This window comes from Pygocentrus nattereri, chromosome 17 (assembly GCF_015220715.1).
Source record: "Pygocentrus nattereri isolate fPygNat1 chromosome 17, fPygNat1.pri, whole genome shotgun sequence".
Lineage (NCBI taxonomy): Eukaryota > Metazoa > Chordata > Actinopteri > Characiformes > Serrasalmidae > Pygocentrus > Pygocentrus nattereri.
Window position 1 is genome coordinate 32335883 of NC_051227.1, and position 18419 is coordinate 32354301.

Genomic DNA, 18419 nt, shown 5'->3' on the forward strand with positions numbered 1-18419 from the left:
ATTTCTATCTATAAGCCACATTTATTTTTGTTCTCAAAATTCAGCAAAGAAACAATAATTTTCACATTTAAATGTGCAGAAGTGTGTTTGTGTCAACATGTTTGTAGAGTTTTGCATTAGAACACTAACAGAGCCGTTAGGTAGTAATGACAGCATGTACAGGTCCGTGCAAAAGTCAAAGACCACCATTCATTTATGTAATTTCCAGTCAAAACAACCTCAACGACTAAATACATCAGTTTTCTAGGTTTAGTGTGTCCACCCTTTTCATTTATTATTCGTTCTTTTCAGATTTTCAAAGAAATCTGCAGGGATATTTTCCTACAGCTTCAAAGTTAAGTCTTAGAAGTTGGTTGCAGTAAAAGGATGGACAGAAACTCCTGTGGATTTTTTCAGATCTAAAGCAGGAGTGGAGCTTGATTTTCTCCCATATCTCAAAGATGAAAGCTCTAAGTACAGTTTATCTGATGGAGATATGGTGGTCTACCAGTTATTGCATTGTTGTTAGAAATAACATTTTCTCTGTATCATAATCATTTTTTTATTTGAGTTTGGGGAAATCCTGTTTTCACTTATTTTCTTTTGACTCCCCTTTTTATGTGAGTGGATTATCTTCTATCTAATCTTCTCAAAATATTTCCTAAAAAATAATTAACTTGTATATAGTGGCTGTTTTGACTGGAAATTAAATAAATAAAAATGGTCTCAGAATTTTAATCAGGGCTGTATTTTAGTTAATAACACTTTTTTGTGTTTGGGTAAGTTCTCTAAACCCCTTTCCAGTGGGCAGGGCCCTGAGAAGAAACAGATCACAGAAATCAGCACACTAATTTGATTGGCGTAATTGAATTGCCCTTTGAAGCAAGCACAGCACACTTTTATTTAAAGGATGATTGTTAGGTCTCAATTGATTTGAGGAAACATTCCCTTAACTCCTAATAGGACATGATTACTCGCTTTCATATTCCACTGCCTGTTCCACAGAGAGCTCATTAACACCACCAAATGCGTACTATCCTTGCCACTACTTTGCTGATTCTTCTCATGCTCCTTTCAGACTGCAGTTTGAGCAATTTGGAAGTAGGCATGGGCTGAAAGAGTCATATTATTATAAAAAATTTAGTTGGACAAGATGTACATAATGTCAAACCAGGCTTGTGGAATCTGTTAAACTCCTGTAGTGCCATCTAGTGGATAATCTATGTGGTTCAGAAACAGACATGGAAGGGGTGGTTGTGGGTTTTCATTCCAGCAAAGCAGGATCAGTTGTGAAAACTGATTAAACAAGTCGAATTAGCTGTGCTCCTGCTTGTTTGGGATGAAAACCTGCAGCCACACCATCTCTTTGTGGATAAAACTGGATACCCCTGAAATAAAGGAAAAGTTTGGACTGGCTGGTGCTAAACTCAGTTTGGTAGAATTTCTTCCAAATACTGTTGAACTGATAAGCCCACAGGGTGCAATCTATGTCATGTGTCTGGGAGGACATTTGCTAACAGCTGAGACCACCCCCCACTTCTTTGATGTGATTTGTTTGTCAAAGAAATATTCGCAGTGCCAGTATGTGATTTAAACTTCAATATTATTTATTAGGACCCCAGAAAAGATGGCATACAGGAGCTAGTAACAACACTATGAATTGTGATGAGTCACAACCAGAGATTTGCAACTCAATCTATTTTAATACTTTATGGTTATTGTACCTATTAATCACTAAAGCTTGCATGTTTTCTTTGCCTCACTTTCCAAGAGCCAAACCACAACTCCAGTGTTTTGCAAGCTATAAAAGAAAACAATCTTGTGTTTTTCAACTTAATCTCTACGTCTGCAGCATACAGTTGGTCCTAAAGACAATAATTTAGATTTATTTTCCTGTACTCTCTAAAGCATCTTGCCATTCACTTTATAAGTGTGTTTTCCTGTTCTTGTACAAAGCACAGGAACTACTCAGGACTCTTTCTGTGAAGTTTTTGGAAGGAATAATGCTCCCATCCCTAAAAGACTGAGAGAGGTGAGTACTGCGGTAGCGCTGTTATTCTAAAATCCTTGGCTGTGGTTTTCATGGTGTAAAATGGTGAGCTCTGTGCCAGGCCTCAATGGCTAAACTTGCCTGCCTAAATAACTGAGGTTTACACAGTTCCAAAACCACCTAAAGATGATGGACAAGTACACCAAATCACAAAAACAGCTTACACAACTGGTATTATGTAAATGATTAACCACTGATAACATTTGTCTTGTCAAGTTAATCCCAAAATCCCTTTTTTGTCTTAAGGTTTTTCCAAACCAATCTATATTGAATCTGGATATTGAAATTGCTTCAAGACCCATTCAGAAATCTTCTCAGGCAGCAGATGGCAGTATGGGAGACCAGTGGATGACTGAGGAAAACCAAGCTAGACATGACAGGCACAATGACGCAGGCTTCTCTCCCTTTGGCTTGGAAACTAAGATTATATTTAGCACCTATTTTGAGTGGAAACACTACACGTGCAGCCCAAATAAGCTCTACTTCTTCATGCGTGCACTTAATGTCACAACAGGCCTGAAAGCTTGGAATTTCATACAGCTTCAAAGTTTCAGAGCTTGCTGTGTAGCTGTGTGCATTCTTTCATTATCATGATATTGTGAGCTCAATCGCTGCCTGTTAGATAACAGCACAGTCCCAGCACAGTTTTACGACATGACAAACAATTACCCCAATTCTGTGACGTGTCAACTGCTGCATCAAAGATTGCTCTCAAAGCAATTAAAGTTTAGTGGTTGGTAGGGTTGTGCGGTGTGGATTTTCACAGAAAGACCAGCAAAGGCCTATTATTTTTCTGTTGTCTTTATATTTGTTTCTTGATATATGTAAATATATTATTGACAAATGAGCCAAGCTGAGCACTTTTCAAGTTTGGCTGAAGATTTATTTCCCTCTGCATGGATATGCTCTGTTGCTCCACACTGGAGCAGGGGATGGTTGATAACACCTGGGCTACTTGACCTGTAGCGCAGAATGTTTCCACTACCCAGGTGTGACCATTTCCAACTCAAGCAACAAATATTTGCTGTGGCCTTCGGCAAATTCTCGACATGTGCATGACGCAGGAATACTAGGTGGGGTCAGCTTAAAGAGAGCTCTCTCTCGCTCTCTCTGTCTCTCTCTCTCTCTCTCTGTCTCTCTCTCTCTCTCTCTCTCTCTCCCTCAGTTAACTCCTTTCCCTTGGGCAGGGCACAGACATGAGTAAGACAGACAGTAGGAGATGTAATGCAATGTGACACGTTGTCTGGCTGGGCAGAAGGGGACCAGATCAGTGCAGAAATTGGTGCCAGGATCTTACATTCTTCCTCCTTTGACTCGGCCGTGGATAGCAGATGAATCGCATTCTTTGCGATTGTCACGGCTGATTGAGAGAGAAGAAAAGGAAGCTGGTGACGCTTAAACAATCCGGCCTGCGCTCGCGGGCTCCCACTGTGGTGGAATTGCTCTCTCTGGTGGAGACTTGCATCAGATTTTTTTCCATTGTCCATCCTCATGCCTGCATGGCATATCTACTGACTGACAACAGATGAGCTTGGTGTCAGGCAGAAGACCAGACAGGCCTTTTCGATTTCACAGAGTGCAGCAACCAACCAGCAAGCGCCCAAAGCTTAAAGCAGAGGTTCCCATTAACAGTTCTAGGAACCTAATTCTCTGCTCGGTTTTGTGATTTCTCTGCCCTGACACACCTCATAAAGGCTCGGTAATTAGCTGACAACTTGCATAACTTCATAAATGTTAAGTTAGGGAAACAGCTATGTTACATATTAAGGCCTACATTTCAGATAGACAGTGTATTTTAAATACACATTATTTGGAGGTAACAATGTTAACTTTACTGCCCAAAATAACCTTTCTTGAGAACTGTATAGCATCCTTTTCGTTTTGTACAGCATAGCCTAGCACACTGTATGTACTGTATATCCATCCATCCATCCATTTTCTAAGCCGCTTCTCCGTCAGGGTCACGGGGGGGTGCTGGAGCCTATCCCAGCAGTCTTCAGGCGGAAGGCAGGATACACCCTGGACAGGTCGCCAGTCCATCGCAGAGCAAATTTCAGCAATTTGGGGGGCATTGTGTATCTTGGCCTGGACCAGAGGCTCATGATCGATAGAGGGGTGAAAATCCTGAGCCGCTGGCTCGAAAATTGTACTGTATATTGGACTCTTATTAGTCTAACTAACCCAAACACACTGGTTCCCAAAATCAGTCCTGATGACCCCATGTTCTGCACATTTTTGTATTTTCCCCACTTTAATACACTTTAACAGCACATTAGGGGCTTATTAATTAGTTAATGAGCTGAATCAAGTGTGCTAGTTGAGGGACAGCACAAAACTGTGGATAGTGTGGGGTCTTTGGGAACCCCTGCCCTAACTGGTTTAAAAATATATATATATATATACTCTAGAAGTTGAAAACTACAGAAGTTTCGATTACATTAAGTGCAACATATACTTCATTTTGGGTTTTCATTTTTGCTCTCTGTTTATCATTTCTAGTCCCTTTTAGAAAGATATGCAATGACCTGCACGGCCCCCAATTCAAGTCCTTGAGCAAGCAGCCTGTAGAGGTAGTGGGGGTGATGGTGGAGTGTGTCTGTCCACCTTGAGCTCAGACACACACCTGCACTCTTCATAATAAAGCACCGTGGCTCGCGTGCTGGAAAAGTACAGAGCCTATCTCCTGCCTCTCAGATGTTATGTCTCATTATGTCCACATGAGATGGCCCTGGCCGGATGGCTCCCTGCCCTACTCCCCTCTCCTTTATTCCCACTGTCAGCACATCACTTGTCCCCCGGAAGAAAAGCACAGCTCTCACACACTAATATACAGACTGGGGCTGATGTACACCCTATTAGCCTTTGCATTGACAAAGAGGCCAAAAGCAATTTGTGAGTAGGGGCTTTTTAGATTCAGTTTCTTGACTAACAGTAACACATTTGTTTCCAGAATTTGCTGATATTTAGTGAAATCCATTTACATACCCATGCAATGTTGGCTGTGTCACTGGCTGCCACACAGCTCCAAAGCTTAATAGATCCATTCACATCCTTAAAAGCTGGCAAGGTGTTCTTTTCATCAAATGATGCTCCTTGTTTTTTTCCAAACATGCCTTTGGTGATTGTGGCAAACAGTTCCATTTTTACTTGGTCACTACATAGCACTTGTTTCCAAAATGACTTTTGACAAGAAATTGCAGATTATGTTTGTACAAGCAACACAGCCCAGTTGAATGGTGCACCATGTCTCCTGTGTCAGCTAAACCTTCCCGCAGGTCCTTTGCTGTCATATAGGCAGTTTACTTTGCCTTTTGAGTTTTTTTAGCCTTGCCGAGATTTTGCTTTAACTTCCACAGTTCCCCTTAACATGTTAGCCAATTCAGCTAACATGGAAGCCAGGTAATGAAGTTTAACAAAAACTTGGGATGGGCATTTACACTTTTTATCTATTTAACAAGTAATACCAAGGCTAATATTACAATACCATTACAAATGCTGATACCAAGTCTTCTTTAAGAAGACAGAAAAAGGGATTTTTTTCATTTAAAAACAGTAAAATGTAGACATCTTCTAAACTGCTTATCCTGAAGTCTATCCCAGCAGTCATTGGGTGGAAGGCAGGATTGGAAGATGTTACATTGGTATTAAATAAAGTACCACATAAAGTGACTGTTTAGTGTAGTGAAATAACTCTGTATGATCAAAAGTGTCGATACTTCAGTATCAATCCCCCAAAACCAATCCCAGGACTAATGTGGAAAGATACAGTACTGTGCTAGTCTTTTGCTGAAGATCAGATCTGCCAGAGAGTCTGTTTTGGCAGGAGTAAAACAGTAACGGGAGCTTATGAGAGGTGCCCCTTACACAAGAAAAGGTTACAGTACTCCAAAGAGCAAAACACAGAAGTGAGTAGCTGCAACCCAACACTGATAGGAAATTGCGCAAATTGCAATTTATAGCCACATTAAGCTTAAACCTAGAATAACAATTATTTTTTAATAGGGAAACAATTGGCATTGCAGTTTAGTCCAAGACTAAGTTTAATTCATGTTCCAGAAACGAGGCCATAGAAATCACTGTGTATCCAAATGTAGCACAATGCTTGGTATACCAGTGAATCATCATATACATTACATACACCGCTCAAAAAAATAAAGGGAACACTAAAATAACACATCCCAGATCTGAATGAATGAAATATTCTCATTGAATACTTTGTTCTGTACAAAGTTGAATGTGCTGACAACAAAATTACACAATAATCATCAATGGAAATCAAATTTATTAACCAATGGAGGCCTGGATTTGGAGTCACACACAAAATTAAAGTGGAAAAACACACGACAGGCTGATCCAACTTTGATGTGATGTCCTTAAAACAAGTCAAAATGAGGCTCGGTATAGTGCTCAATCGGATTCAGGTCTGGGGAACGGGTGGGCCAGTCCATAGCTTCAATGCCTTCATCTTGCAGGAACTGCCGACACACTCCAGCCACATGAGGTCTAGCATTGTCCTGCATTAGGAGGAACCCAGGGCCAACTGCACCAGCATATGGTCTCACAAGGGGTCTGAGGATCTCATCTCGGTACCTAATGGCAGTCAGGCTACCTCTGGCGAGCACATGGAGGGCTGTGTGGCCCTTCAAAGAAATGCCACCCCACACCATTACTGACCCACGGCCAAACCGGTCATGCTGAAAGATGTTGCAGGCAGCAGATCGCTCTCCACGGCGTCTCCAGACTCTGTCACATCTGTCACATGTGCTCAGTGTGAACCTGCTTTCATCTGTGAAGAGCACAGGGAAGAACCACTGCTTTATTGAGTGTGTCTTGCTAATTGCCAATGATTTCCACCTGTTGTCTGTTCCATTTGCACAACAGCTGTGAAACTGATTGTCAATCAGTGTTGCTTCCTAAGTGGACAGTTTGATTTCACAGAAGTTTGATTTACTTGGAGTTATATTGAGTTGTTTAAGTGTTCCCTTTATTTTTTTGAGCAGTGTATATAGAAACCTTTAGTGTGCATGGCTGTAGTCTTGAGCAAATTGTTGTAAACCAAACTGCACACATGTGATTGTAATTTACTTTACTAGGGACAGCCTGCTGAGACTGGGTCTCTTTTCCAGGGGTCCCTTGTAAAAAAAAAAAAATCTAACAATTGCTGCAGAAATAAAGACTTTCCACACATCACACGCTGCTCATGACATTCATTAGCCAAACCTCTCTATGTAAGATCAATATTTAACACAGAACCTTGCCTTGTAGGTGGTCAAGTGTAACCAAATGTGCCCTGCACCCTGCTGCCCTGCAGCACCCTAGCGGCAGTCATAAGCCCAAATCTCTAATGCAGGGAGGAATAATTCAACTAATGGATTCTACGCAGATTTTAATTCCAAATCAACAGGTAACAAATCCTTTGAGGCCAGAAACTTCCATCTAATACAAAACGCAATTGATGAAACCCTGCCTGTCTCTTCCAGTACCCTGTCCTCAATCTGACATCATCATCAATTTCCAGGAGCAATTTTCTATCAGAAAGCAAAAGTACAAGTAATTAAGATAATGACTCCCATTGCTTACTTTTGTTCAGTGTCTATCATTACAAATGCGAGAACACTTAAGGTTCCTTACACTTAAGGTTCCTGAGCCTTATGGTTCCAATGAAGAAAAAGCAAAATAGTTCCTAAAACAGTTTTGTCTGTGTTTGCTGACAGATGAAACAGCTAGAAAATGATACATATTACACATTTTAGTAATCACAGTTTTGTAGCACTGTTGCACTTTGAAATCCCCTGTTGCTGCAATACCAAAAAGTAGACTGCCAGTCTGCTGCTGATTCCTCACTGGAGTTTTTAAAAGAAATTAAAATAGTCTGCCACTGACCTAAAGTCATAAACATTTTAACATACTTCTCTTGCGCTGGTTATATTTTAGCTCGTAGTTGTTTCTGTCCTGGTCTTCACCCTTTCTTATAATCTTGTGAAGTAAATGAGTGAGTTAGATGAGTCTCACTCCTGCTCACATGACATGGCTCAGCAGTTGTGTCATGATTGCTTAACCAAAAGTGGAAAGGAAGTCGCCTCAGTCTTCTTCTCATTAGGCCTCTGCGCAGCCATAGCAGGCTAGTCTGCATCTCTATGAGGAATTGCTCACATTCCTTGTGGATTGAGTTTCACCTTGGGGAGAAAGGACATTTACATCCCGCTACATATACCATCAGAGGCAGCACTGGGTGAGCAGATCACGTTGCAGTGTCAGCCATGCGAGCAGGAAGAGGAGCACTGACATGGCCGTCATACAGTTGAACGAGCAGTGTTTGCTGAAACCCACGAAAAATCAAATACATGAAGATGATCAGCGTGTTTGGTGTTCAAAATTTGCTTCTTTAGTTTTGTACAATGAATTAACATTGCTAACAGGTAATGGTAGTGTAAACCTCACCAATATGCTTCAATCAGCACACACAGACCACATAAAGTTGTTAATGTCAAATAGACTTGCTTATGTGGTGTCCAACACTGCATGAGGGACAAAAGTACATTGCATATCTACACAATAGTACTAGCCTGTATTTTATCTGTGCTTTTGTTCATTTTAATAGCTAACAGTATGTCATATAGTGTTAGAAACCACAAAAGCAAGTCTATTTGAGATTACTTATCAACTTCACACAGTTTGAGGCAAGTCCCAGTGCAAAGGTAAAGAGGGAAACCATGATACCAACCCAAGGGTAGAGATACTGGGGTGGTGGTCGTTGGGGAGTGGTAGTGCATGTGTTGGGGGAAGTATGGGGGCCTAGGCCTAGCAAGGACTCCCTGATTTTAAACAATTAAAAAAAAATCCCCAGTGCCTTTTTTTAACACCTTAAATAAGTAACACGGAATGATACATTTTGGTCAGGCACTATAACACAAACACAGCATTACTTCATCCCCACTGTTTCCCCTGATGGTGAGAACTTAGCCAAGCTGTGCTAGTTCCTGTACGCAATGCAAAGCCCAATACTGTGAAAAAGCGATATAAACATCACAATCTTTAAACATTCGCCCATCGGACTCTTTTTAATGAGCCTGTACCCACTGTGCTATTCTGTCAGCTATTATAATAACAAATGTTGGCTGATTAAATATGATGTAAATAATTCTGTGTTGTGTTTAATATTTAAAAAACCCTTAGCTTATGGTAATTGGTGGGACATTTTCTGATAATTAAGCTGCAGTGAAATTGGCTAGCTGATGGTCGATATCCTCACTATAGCAAAGTTTTTGGACCTTAGTCCCTGCTGACTGATCCCCCCCACCCCCAAACTTTAAGCAGGCCTCCCTAAATAATATTCTGGCTATGCGAAGTTTTGGCTGATTGATTACATTTGAGGTTAGGTGAAAAATGCGCAAATTAGATTTTCCATTGCTTTAATCCTAACCACATCTCTATAAACTGTCGTCCGACCAATAAGTGGAAACCAGGTGAAAAAGACAGATGTGGTTGTGAAATGCAGCATGACTGAGAGGAGCAGTTCAAACACATGCACACACAGCTGCCCAGGTGCTGTGGCTGTTCTTTGGGAGCAGGGCAGAGGAGGAGTGGCTGCTGCAGGGCTGGTGGGGTGGTGTAGTGTCGATGTGCTGCTTCCTCCGTGTATGCCTGCTTTGCCAGGTTATATAAATTTGCAGCGTGGAGTGGTGCACTGTGCTATAGTTGGAGCAGCAGGTTCTATTTGTGGAAAATCAGCTGGGCTGTACTGCTGGATCTGTGTCAGACTGTAAGACTGTCAGCTGTGTATGTGTGTCGGGGAACTTGATTTCAGACAGGTGCAAGAGGGGCAGGGGGAGTCTCTCCTTCACTGAGATAGGAACAGGAACAGAGGCAGGACAGGAAAGTCTGCAAGTTTGCAAGCTGTGACCTCATCGAAACAAGTGCAGACGGGAACAAAGGCGGTGTTATTGTTTGACACAGCACTTGTGACACGTCTTGAATAATGAAAATTAAACAAACACAGTAACAGTTGAGGTCATTTGCAGAAAAGGGGATTTATCCTGACACCAGGAATAGTTCGACACATTTTAACATACAAACATAGTTTCCTTACCACAGGCAATTATTTTGATGCAACTCCCTGCACTTTGTAAAGGAACAAAAAACCTGTTCTGTCAAAGCACAGTAGTTACAATAGATGTCAAAGGTCAGTATATGTTTTGAGTCAGCAGGTATTCGGCTAATGCTGTGCTGAAGCTTGCAACTGACTAGGAAAATATCTCCTCCACTAGTAATTCCTACTCAAAAAGTCAAGATGATGTTCTAAACTCTGAGCTCAGCACATGATGTCAAATCAACACGGCTGCTCATACCATCACCAATAATAAACAAAGACTTCTCTGCTTTTAAATGACGTTTGCTTTAGATCAGTCAACATACAGACATGGTAGTTGGCTGAATCTGTAACACTGACCATAAAGTTGACCGTTTTGAGATTTAGATACATAATGGACGTTAAAGTATTATATCACTAACTTTAGCAGACTAGCTTGTTGCTAATAATGCTTGCTTTCATGGAGATGCCCATGTTTGTCCCACTTTGTAGTTTGAATGCATGGAGGTTAAAAATGGAGCATTTCAGTGCTCCGACTTTGCACTTCTGAACCAAGATGAACACAGCATATGTACAGGAAAAAGTATTGTAATTCCTGTCTGTGTTTAGCAACTGTATCTTACATTTATAGCAGATACAGTTTAGTTAGAAAGAATGCCAGGGCAGGGATGCTTAGTCCAGGCCCTGTAGACCCAACATACCTGGCTCTAATATTTGGATACCCCCAAAAGCCTTCATTACCTCGATCAAGTGTGTTAGATTAGGGCTGGAGCCAAACTCTGCAGGGTGGTAGATCGCCAGGACCAGGAACAGGCATCCCTACACTAGGGTATTCCTTTAAAGATCCATTAATTGAAAGGAAACTTAAGTAAGGTTCTTCAGTGACATTGCTCCAAAGAACCCTTTGGGCACTTTTATTTTTAAGAGTGTAAGCTGAGATATGGAAAGAGAGAGAGAGGGGGTGGGGAAAAGAGAAAGATAAGCACAGGCTTGCCTGATAGGGTGCTGTGACCCACTGGTGTATGCTGCAAGGGGAATGTGGGTCATGCACACCGAAAGCACCGTCACATGCCCTGCCAGCTCCTATCATACCTCCAGCCACCAGGGCCATTACATAACCTGTTATTGATTTCTCCACGCAGACAGAAAGCACAGTTCACTTAGTACCAGCCCTGGCCTGTAGTGACGTAACCACACCAGGTCCAGGTTACACTGTGGCCTTGGTGCATCTCAGGGGTAAGAGCTGATTCTTTAGGGCCTGCTATTTGATTAACACTTTCGCTTCTTCACTATAGCGTCTGTGCATTCACGCAGACAGTGAAATCACTCATGCTAGATTAATCAATACTCTTTCGCTGTGAACTGGATGGAAGTAATAACGCACTGCATTGGTGTAACCCTAACTGAGTGGAAATAAGCTGTCAGGACAGATCATGTTCACACACTCTCTGCACTCTCCCCGCTCTGTACTCTAGTTTATGATTAGGCCTATGTATTGTCGTAGCTTGCGCTAGCTACATTTCTTTCAGGTTGTCTGCATCAATTAACATCACGCCAACACCCTCATAAGGAAATCAAGGCAAAGGGAAGTTGGTGGACCATGCACTGCTGCTAGTTTGAGCTGCATTTGAGGAGAGCATGTTTTGAGACTCCCTGAGTTTTGTCCAAGGAGAGCAAGTTCCATTCCATGAGCAAGGTTACCATATCTGTAACCAGGCCTTGGCCTTGCGTGTTGAAAGGCAGATAAATGCTTCTCAAACTTTCATCCCTGCTGCCTCCAGGGCAGCTCTGTTCACACGCACAGGACAAGAGTCCACCAGCCAGGCAATATAGCCTAAACTGGGACAAATATGATGGCATGCTATTCATGAGCAAGAAAGCCTAAAGGTGCTTTAAGCACAAAAAAAGAGCTATTTTGTGTTTTACACTATTGAGAAGTATAATATTAGCTTGGAGATTTACCATCATTAGAGTTCATTAAATATCACTTCACTAGCATAGAAAGTTGTTAATGGACAAAAAATTTGATGTATATAATGTATTTTAATATGTTAATATTTTCAAGAATATTTATGTCAAGCTTAATTCATTATTTCAGTTTTGAATGTATCAGATGTTTTCCTAACAGTAAAATTCCTGTAATTGCTAAATGTAATGGATTATTTTCAGAAAATTATATTAAAAAGCATGGACATATTACACACTGCATGTTCTTGCTTTACCTTGTAATTACACTCTGTGTGGATGCACTTGTGTTTTTGTGTGTTAGTGTATTATATTATATGTCTTAGGAATATCTGCAAAACAAAATGAAAGTGACTATGAGAAATATAAGTAGAAACATTAAGATTAAACATCTAAGAGGTTTGTTTGCCATTAGGAGTCAGCGTACTGGAGTTCAAGGACATTTCAGATACATCAGTAGATAGCTCAGCAGAGAGCACTACAATTATTAGAAGTCAATATGTGCAATGTGTGCCGGTACAATGAGCTAATGAGTATAATACTCTGAATAGTGTGTGCAACAACAGATCGAGAGCTAAAATAAAAGATGTGTAAATTATTCCAGAACTGTTTAGATATTTTGATACTCTAAGAACCACATTGCTACTTCTCCTTTCCCCTTTTCTACATCATAGACCAATGTGCAGCTACTCTACTAAACTGGTCACCGGCAAATGTTTTGCATTCTGGTAACCCGGCAGGGTCATGGCTAATCAGCACCAGGCCATCACAAACCAGCATAAACCAGCTTAGAGCAGCTTAACCAGCATGGAATTCAAGTTGGTCTCACTGTTTTTTTTCAGCACAGACGAAGCTGCACTGATTGAATGTCCTGTATTGTGCCTTATTCAACAATCAGGCCAGACTGAAACATTCCTTATAACGCCAGTTTTAATGGGTGGGGCTAAACCTCTGTAGACCAAACAAGCACATGTATGACATCATAAAAAGTTCATTCAAATTGTATTTTTTTAGCTAAGTTGGAGAGTGCAGGATGAATGGTGCATTTTAAAGTTTTAGGTATGTTTACATACTACAACACACTCTTCTATTTCAAAAGTGTAAGGAGCATTAGGTTTTCCATGATATGGGCCCTACATGTTCTTGTGCTGATAGATACTAGAGTACAGGGTACAGATGTAGCTGCGCCTCTAGAAACATCTGAGTTTGAACACATACCCAAGTTGCTTTTTAGGCACTGAACATGTTCTTAAACAATAATCAGTTTTAACAGTACTACATCAGACCTAAATCCACACATTTAGTCTGAATTAATACAGTTAAAACAATAGTCTGATCATATATAGAAAGTACAGTTTTCCTATTACCCTAAATGTAATTAGCCTCGACATCTCTGGTGTATTAAGTTTGTTTTAGTTTTGTACTGGAGCCACAAGGTTAATGTCACTAAGTAGCTTGTACTCATAACATTTTTTCATACAAAGTTGTAAACCAAAGCTCCTGTCCCACCCGAAATGCCCTCTGCATGGCAGATGATCACACTCATTACACAGCTTCTTCAGCCTGCTGCCATCAGGGAGGAGACTGCGGAGTCTCTGGGCCAGGACCAGCAGACTGGGGGACAGCTTCATCCACCAGGCTGTCAGGATGCTCAACTCTCTCCCTACTTTGCCCCTCACCCCCACCCCCACTTCTGCCCCCCCCCCCAAAGATTGGACCAAAACACAGGTTCCTGACCCCCCACTCTCTAATACTCTGACATTCTCAGGGACTGTTACATGCTTGTCACATTAACTGCTCCATAAGCTCATTCAAATTTTACTACTGTTTGTATTTGCCCTATTTGTACCAACTTTAATCTGTATATGCCTTATGTCACTTTAGTGTTAATTTGAGGACCTTCTTATATTTATATTATTTTTTTATGTATTATTGTTCTATTTTTGATTATTGTTTTTTTTATTGTCTATTTAAATTCACACTTTTCCTGTTTACCATCTATTTAATGTTATCGCTACACCATGGGGTCTGAGACTAAGGCAATTTTAATACTATGTATGTCCTGTACATATTGTAGTATTGACAATAAAAGCTGACTTGACTTGACTTGATATTCTGTTTGAGGTTATTCAACTTGATCTGAGACAAGCAGTTTTTACAATGTTAACAGGTGGCTATTAACCCTGTTATCTTTTTAGCTTCAGCGCAAAACTAAAAAAGCAAACGTCAGTATATATTAGAACAAATTTAATTTCAAGCTCCCGATGGAAGTTCTGGATGGTCCAGGCATGTCCACATCTTAGTCAGTGAAAATGTGATGATTTGGTTGGAAGTGTCTGTGTGCGCGCGTAGGTCATCTAACCTGTACAGGTTGTGAGGATGTGACGTGTGACATGATGAGTTAAAGCAGCAGGACCTGATGGCTACACAGCTGCAGTATGACAAATGCCTCAGTTGCTTAACTTCCCTTCAAACCCTTATGAAACAAATCATGTTCATGGGTGTGTTCAGCTGGATTTTGTGATCCTTTCCAACTCCATGTTAAAATTTAAATCAACACACAGGATATTTAAGTGCTGCTTTTGACACTTTTTATCAATGAGAAAAGCCACATGAAATGTTTGGGTAGGCGAGTTATCTCGACACAGTAATCTCCCTTCACACGTAGAGAGGAACTGCTGTAAGAACATGTGATTCTCACATCCCGCAATGCTGGCTGCTGGAACAGGAAGCATTCTGATCCAGGCTCAGTGCTGAAACAAAGAGGCATTTCTTAAAGCCCTCCCATCAGCTTGGCCAGCATGTACTCTGTGGCTTGCAGCACATGATGTATATATAACTGGTGCCTTGTCACTGAGGTGCAGCCTTATTGATGGTTGCAGTAATAAATGACCTAGAACCTATAACATCCCTGATAAAAGACTTTGAACTTGTCTCTAATGTAAGTTAATAATTTGAGATACTGCTACGACTACGTTAACACCTTAAAACCAAGGGTTATTTTTCCCTTATTAACTTTATGATGAATTACTGAGTAACTACTATGGAACTAATATTCAAGTGGATAAGCAAGTAGTTACATTTACGCAGTTACATGTACCTTCAGTGAACTGCTGACAGATTTGTACTGGCCTGAATATTTTGAATGGCACTTTTACATGCATTTAAGTATATTATGGAGGAAAGAAATAGGTACTTTGTACTTCTTACATTTTACATTTAACATTTAGTTACTAATATCATTTTAATTATGTCAGCATGATAGCATCTGTGCTGCTTTGTGATTAGCCAAACCTCTGACTTTTAAGCCATAGTTTTAAACTTTAAAGCCATAATTGTGAGCTTTTAAGCCATAATTTTAAACGTAACAGTATTATACTTGTATTATTTTCCTTGAGGTCCACTTATGATGTGTTTTTTGGGGGGTTTAGGTACCAAAAACAGTCATCGTTAATTTTGACCATTTTCCAACCTCTCCTCATTTCTTAAAAGTAAACAAGCTGTTACTGTGCTTTTAAGTCTGATATGTGTAGGTACAGCAGAGATGACTGAATGTCTTGTATTGTGCCTCATTCAACAATCAGTCCAAACACTCCTTATAACTTCAGTCAGGGCAAGGCTAAACCTCTGTTTCTGCAGCTTAGTCGGAGAGTAGAGAGTGAATGGTACATTTGGAAACTCTTCTATTTCAAAAGTGTAAGGAACATTAGGCTTTTTCCATGATATGGGCCCTTTAAGTTCCTGTGCTGATGAACATAGAATGTACTGTACTGAAGTAGCTTTTTTGACCTGCTAATGCTCTCCTCCCCATTCCCTCCCCATTCCCAATTCTTCTTGCTAGCTAGGTCTGCCTGTTACATGATGCTGCCAAACTGGGAGGGTGAAGGTTAGCACTTCCTCTAAAACATGTATAGTACCACCTTGTCTTTCTGAGCTGCCTTTGGACATTATTGGACAACTCAACAAGCTTGGAGGAGAACACTAACTGCCAATTCTATCACATTAGCTAATAGATGCCTGTGTTAACTAGCATCATGCTAAGTGACAAAGGGAGAGGGAGGGCCATTCTCCCCACCCAGAAAGAGTGGGATCAGTTACGCTCTTGTGGACTACCAGTCACAGAAGGCTGTGGCATTGCCTTTGGTCGAACTCACAACTTCGTGGCCATAGGGCCCACACCTCAGTTGACCTGCTATATTTTCACTCCTAATGCAGTTGTTATTGGAAAATGTTCTTTAACTTCTGCTAGACTTATTATTTTACTGGAAAAAAAACCCATTAGTTTTACTTGCCCTTAGTAAGCTTAAAATGGGCTTAGGCTATCATTTAAATGATGACATCAAAGACATCCAAGCTGCTTTGTGTGGGATGAGAATCAGTTCACTTAAACAGACGTGGCATTAATGTATGTTACTGCTACAAGTGAAACCTGACTGCTCTAAGCATCTGCAAATATATGATTAAATGTTCTGAAATCAGAGCAATCCAAACAGCTTTCTGCAGCTTGCTGCAAGTCATTGCTCTTGAATAGAGCTTCCATCATGTGGGCCTGTGTCAGACTGGTCAATGTTGAGTCATTCTATGTGTGTGACTGCAAAGGTGTGGCCATTTTTGAGAATGCTACAAAAACCCAAACCTACTTGAAGTTCTGCAGAGTCACTTTGAACGCACTCAGAGCCAAACAGCTACTGCAATTTTCCGCCCTTACCTACTTTTCATATGGTGAACGCTGGCTCTTTAAATCACTGTTAAGTGTCATCTCGCACGCACTTGCCTGTGCTGAGTCATTGGGTTCAGGCTGGTTTTGTAACCTCCACCCAGCAGGACCTCTCATTGGTTTGAGCCTTCATGCAGCAGCCTGTGTGGTTGGCTGCCAGGACCACTAATCAGTTCTCTTCTACAAAAAAGGCAGCTCTTAAAGTTACAGTTCTCTCTCCGCTCTCACTCTGCTGGATGCTCCTGCCGCACAGTAAACAGGGCGAGGCGAGAGCGGCCAAAGTTGGGCTTCTGGAATGCCTCAGAAAAGGAAAGAAGGGAGACAGAAGAAGATATATGAGATGAGAGCACAAATAGTCTACGGTCTATGGTTGTACACTGTGTCTCGGACAACATAATGTCCAGTTGCTAACTATACAGCATTATATTAATACAACCTAATATCAGGAGCAATAAGCAAAGTTTGGAAAAGAGGAAAGGAGATTAATGAGCAATATTATATTGAAAGAGTAAACGTGCTGAGATGTTTTGAGATATTGCTTTGTATATTCTTCATTTATTGACCTGTTTATTTATTCAGTCAATAAGATTAGCTCCTAAAAATATAGCATTAGATCAATACTATCTTCATATTATGAGCAGTAAATAAGGTGTGGTGCATTCAGAATGTCTTAGAAATGAGATTAATAAACTGACCAAACTAGTTACCAGTCAATTTGTGACAGGTTTAATGTACAAGTGCATAAGATGTTGATTTTGAGCTCAGATAAAGTCCCTCTGTTTTTAGCCACATATGGCCAGTTTGGCTGCTAAAATATACATTCATATCAGTACAGCTTTAATATTAAGAGCATTCAACAAGGTGTGAGGACACATTCCATAAGGAATGCTTGGGAAAAAAAGATTCATAGACTATGAGTAAACCAGTCACCAGTAACATGTTGACCAATTTAAAGTAAAGAAGTTGCACAAGAAGGATGACTTTAAGTTGATGATTCGTCACTGCCACGCAGTACTATGGGAAGCGCAGTACTGTGCAAAAGGCAGAGACCACCCTTCATGTATTTATTTTCCAGTCAAAACAGCCATTAATTGCAAGTTATTTATTTTTCAGTGTCAGGACAACACCCTTAGCAACTAAATATAATATCACTGAAGCCTCAACAACTAAATATAATATTTCTTTTCAGCATTTAGTCTATCCACCCCTCCATTCTTTTCAGCAGACTTGCTTTCAGCTTTTCAAAGAAATCTGCAGGGAAATTTTTCCAAACCTCCAAAGTTCAGTCTTAGACGTTGGTTGCATTTTCTGTTTTTCTCAGTCTAAATCTGAACACATTCATTGACATTGAAGTCAGGACTCTAAGTTGGTCAGTCCATTGTTCTGGGAACACCAGCAGCTTCTTTGTTTGATTTGCAAGTATTCTTCTTTTGTCTTTTCTCCATAACAGGTTCTTTTTGGCTGCATCCTTTCAGACCCCCAGTATTGTGTTATCTTCTCACAAAGATGAAAGCTTTAAGAACCATTTTGTGCTGTACTTCATGCTGCATCTGCCCTTTTTACTAATAAAGAGGACAATAAAATGGACAAAATTTTGCCTCGAGTCGCTGTTACTGGCT